General features: G+C 37.2%; 1 long non-coding RNA gene across 1 annotated transcript; it reads right to left on the bottom strand.

Annotated features, from left to right (window-relative positions):
- Positions 1-201: 201 nt before the first annotated feature.
- Positions 202-3,522, bottom strand: LOC131534973 (uncharacterized). Its single transcript, XR_009269475.1, has 3 exons — positions 2,676-3,522; positions 2,339-2,540; positions 202-397 (listed from the first exon to the last, which is right to left on the bottom strand). It is a non-coding gene; the product is annotated as an uncharacterized LOC131534973 (long non-coding RNA).
- Between the last annotated feature and the right edge of the window lie 1,380 nt (positions 3,523-4,902).

The raw sequence follows: 4,902 nt of genomic DNA, 5'->3' as shown, positions 1-4,902 counted from the left end.
CTACCAGATGCCAGATTTATTTTTAATCGTGTGGCAAAAACAAGCTTCCGTTTAAAAAAACAGGTTGTTTAATTGTAAGGGTCAAAAAGTTTGGTAAAAAGTGGTTGTGAATAACTAAATTATGATCAAACCAGCAAGCTTTTTTTTTTAAAGAAGTGTTTTTTTATTTTTTAAAAAAAAGAGGGAAATAGAGTTGTTGAATGATGCAGGCTGTGTGGAGTATAGGGAGCTGCAAGCGACTGGCGCTCATCTGTATCTCTGAACTCAAAGTGGCAGTTCGGTGCGAGCATGAAATATTTAACCTGTTAAGTGGAGCTCAACGGGATGGCTCTGATGTGAAAGGAAGCCTGGAGAGACCTGTGGGATAACCGCACACACACGGCTCCATCTCTGTGATCTGCATAGAGACACAATAAGGATATAAAATTAATTGTGACGGAAGAGTTTTCACAGTTTAAGCCAAGGTTACTGCGGTTTCAAAAAGTACTGCAACGATTTTTTTCGAAGGACACTGAAGTATCAAATTGTACTGCTATCCTACAGTGGTGGTCAAAAGTTACGAATAATTAAGATTTTTAAATATTTTTAATTAAAATTACATTTGAAAGTATATTGAAATAGAAAATATATATATAATAAAAAACAGTATAACTATTTGTACTGTATTTTTTAATCAAATAAGTGCAGTCTGTAACATAGTATTTCCACCTGATGCAAGGCCAGCAACAAAAAAAAACCTCACAAACTGTTTCATTTCTGTTTGTTCCTGTGCTGTAATTTAACTGTAAACTGTAAACAGTGAGTCAGACATCAGCATAAGGAGCTCCAGAGACCAAACAAAACTGCTTGTAAAGGTGAAAGATCAGATTTTGGAGTTCTGAATGTTTGAGAGTAATCGACAGACTGACGGTAAACTAAACACTACAGTCACTAGCATCTCTCTCTCTCTCTGCATTCCTCTGGTGTTAGGTAAGAACCTCTCTTGCCAACCCAAGTAAAATGATGTATTCAAATTTCCATGATTCAACTTCCTCATCCTGGTCATTGAGTCCATATACGGCTAATTTCCATTTCCCTGATGTAATCAGCCTCTGCTTGTTGTAATTGGTTCTCAGTGCTTTAAGATTCATATCACGCGAATAAATAACTGCACTTCTGGAATAACTGTGGAATTTGGGGTGTTCTGATGTGTTTGTTTGAGTGATAAGAGATCGTGTTGGTTGATTTGGGCAGAATACACTATAGCAATGTTGTGTTTTTTATTATTTAAGTGGATTAAGATGTTCTCTAACTTGATTGATTGTTGTTTTGTGTGTGGATGGAGACATATTGTACACTTCCTGGAAGTCTTCTCATGATCTTAGTCATTGTTTTGATCAACCAAAACATCTATGATTTACTTTTACTAGGATTTTTTTTTTCCAAAATTAATCTTTTGTAGTACACTACCATTCAAACATTTTGGGATGGTAAGAATTATTTATATTTTTGAAAAAACAACGCAAAAACAACAACAACAAAAACTTTTGCTTACCTTCAAGGCTGCATTTATTTAAAAAAAAAAGAAAAAAAAAGTGTAAAATTAGGAGAAATGTTTACAATGTAAATCAGTGGTTTTGTATTATTATCTGTTTTAAAATGTAATTTATTCCTGTGATGCAAGGCTGAATTTTCAGCATCGTTACTCCAGTCTTAAGTGCTTAAGTGTCACGTGACCCTTCAGAAATCATTAGGATATGCTGATTTGTGCTGATTGATCTGATAATAAAGGTTCCCAAGAAGAAAAGCTGCTCAAGAAACGTTTCTTGAGCAGCTTGTCTTCTTGGAAACGATTATTATCAATCTTGATCAACAGTTGTGTGGCTATATATATTTTTTTTATTTATTTATTTTTTTTCTTGTTTTGCAACATTTCAAATGCCTCCTTGAAAATCATCAATTTAATGCATCCTTGAATAAAATTAATGAATGAATAAAATAATTGATTTCTTGAAAAAGAAAAACATCTTACTGACCCCAAACTTTAGAATGATAGTGTGCTTGTTCCTGCTCTAAATGTGCAAGAATCAAAGAGCACACTGAGAGCATTTTGGAAATATGAAGTTATTAGAAATCATCCATTTTCAATGAAAGTTAGCAATTTGAAACGCAATGAGCAAAGTTGACCTTTTTATGCAAGTGAGCAGCAATGGGAAGCAGCAACATCTACTAACACAAAACAGTCCAGCAGTTTGATGACATCCAGCGGTTTATTCAGTGTCATTTTAAGTAAATATACATGGTACATTTCAAAAGATCAAGGAAAATTATGTTTTTCATGATATGACCCCAAGTTCACCTGATTATGTCTTTAGATTTCTTTTCTCTGAGCTTTAAATCACAGACTCTAGGATGTTCTTGTCATAGTAGACTGTTGAGACTCTCCATCAACACACCAGACAGAATCAGCAGGTTTTTGCTGTTGATTGGGAAGATCAATCCGATCTCAAGTTGCTATTTGTCCAGTGGAATGTCTGTCATTTGAGTCCCGCCTCCTCTGTCTGTCCAAACAGGAAACACAGTGTGACACGATTACATCAAACTTACTCAAAGTTCTCGCAACTCTCTGGAGAAGCATGTTGAGATTTATGAGCTGCATAACACACACACACATACACACACACACACACACCAACCTTCAGTAACCTCTCCTCTCCTCTTTTTCTCACTCCCTCTTTCTTTTCTCAATTCATTGGAAGTTCTTTCATATTTAATGAGATTAGTTCCACCCACTGCCTATGCTGCAGCGTTCCTGTAGCTGAGAGAAACACAAAGAGATGGACAGAAAAACACAGACCACATGATGAAAGAGAGAGAGAGAATCTTTCATTCTCATGAGTCAGTCATTAGTGTATGACGGGCAAACCTGACCCCAGATCAGATCTCCTGCCCTGTCTGCTGCTTCAGTCCCATAGATGGTGCTATTTCAGAGCTGAGGTCGTGTGTGTGTGTGTGTGTGTGTGTGTGTGGACTTTCTATGAACCCAGCAAGAAATTTGATGAAAAGAAAAATTTTATTAGTGGTGCTTCCTAAGGTAAACATTACTAGTATTATTTCACAAAGTCTTAGTTATTTGAACAAACTTCTACAACAAAATATCAAAATTTGGTATGTAACTCGCTCATCATCGTTTGTGATATGAACATGAATGACACATGCAATTGTGCAGCTTGTAGAGGAGTGTGCTATAAATTTTATGGGCTTTTTGCCCAATAAGCAGCCACTTAGCAATTACCCCAAATACCCTAGCAACTGCACATCAACATGCTAAAGCCGCTCAGAGCACCCTAGCAACTGCATTGCAACGCCGTGGCAACTACCAACCACTTAGCGTTGTGGCAATAGGTACGTCCCAATTTGTGTCTTTGTGCACTATTCTATGTTGTTTAGTAGTGTATATAGTGTGGTAGTGCGCACACACTGAAAATTCCAAACAGGATAGTTTAGCACTTAACAGGATAGTTCACCCAAAAATGAAAAGTCTGTCATAATTACTCACCCTCATTTCATTCCAAACTCGTAAGACCTCTTCGTTCATCTTCGAAACACAAATTAAGATATTTCTGATGAAATCCGAGAGCTTTCTGACCCTCCATACACAGCAACGCAACTGAAACATTTTATGGCCCAGAAAGGTAGTAAGGACATCGTTAAAATAGTCCATGTGACATCAGTGGTTCAACTATAATTTTATGAAGCTATGAGAATACTTTTTGCTGTACTTTTTCCCTTGCTGTCTATGCAGGGTCAGAAAGCTCTTGGATTTCATCAAAAATATCTAAATTTGTGTTTCGAAGATGAAAGAATGTCTTATAGGTTTGGAACAATATGAGGGTGAGTAATTAATGACAGAATTTTCATTTTTGGGTGAACTATCCCAAAGAGGAATGCTGGACACCTCATGCACTCAACTATCGCAGCTTTAATAACGTAGTGGAGGAGGTGGGGCTTTCAGACTCCAATTATGAATGACAAAATAACCTTATAAAATTCATACACTACACAGTACAAAAGTGCATAGTGTATAGTGCATCATTTGGGACACAACTAGTGAGTTTTGCACAAACAAGCACTGCTAACATTTTTTTTTTTAACCAGTATTTTTGATTGGTTTATAATTAAAGGTACGTCATTCTTGCTGGCACATGAACAGCTTGAAAACCTGATTCTAATGCTTGCCACATTGGAGATCATTTGATCAAAACCTTCTGCATGAGTTTGTTTTTAACAGATGGGATTTCATTTTGATAAGCGATTGAGTTGCATCAGATATTGTAGCCAATTATATAGTTTCATTGTGTTTTTGTTGCAATTTTACACACACTGAATAGTTTGGAAACTTAGACCGGAGGTTATCTAAACATGCCGAGAGCAGAGGAGAGATTTTCAGGTGGGCCTGTGGTTTATCACTGACAGCTCATAGACGCAATCCAGATGACAGCAGGAAGAGCGCAAGAGAGACGGAGAGATATAAACAGAGATGGCATGTGTTATGGTTTCACATCTCTGATTGATGATCTTTAGCGCAAGGATGGTGCTTGCAAACGACCTCTTGCGTCGATCAGGAGAGCAGGAAGTTTTAACGTCTCCTGGTGTCCAATCCAACTGGCCCTGATGAAAGAGTCAGGTGATATTACCTCACATGAGCACGTTAATGAGGGGAGAGAGCAAGTATGTCCATTTTTCTGCCCTGTTAGAGCTTATAAATAGTTAGCGGCAGCTCACAATTGGGAGAGGACGCCCAACACTGAGATATCTTATCTTAAAGAGACTCTTCAAAGCTCCAAAAGGAAACACACAGCCTGAGAAACAGAGACTGTAATCTGAGGATGTTAGCGGTGCTGTACGTTTGTATTTATAAAA

Source organism: Onychostoma macrolepis, chromosome 25, assembly GCF_012432095.1.
Source record: "Onychostoma macrolepis isolate SWU-2019 chromosome 25, ASM1243209v1, whole genome shotgun sequence".
In the NCBI taxonomy this organism is placed as follows: Eukaryota; Metazoa; Chordata; class Actinopteri; order Cypriniformes; family Cyprinidae; genus Onychostoma; species Onychostoma macrolepis.
The sequence above is the reverse complement of the archived record's forward strand: the minus strand, read 5'-3'. Positions and strand labels throughout refer to the sequence as shown.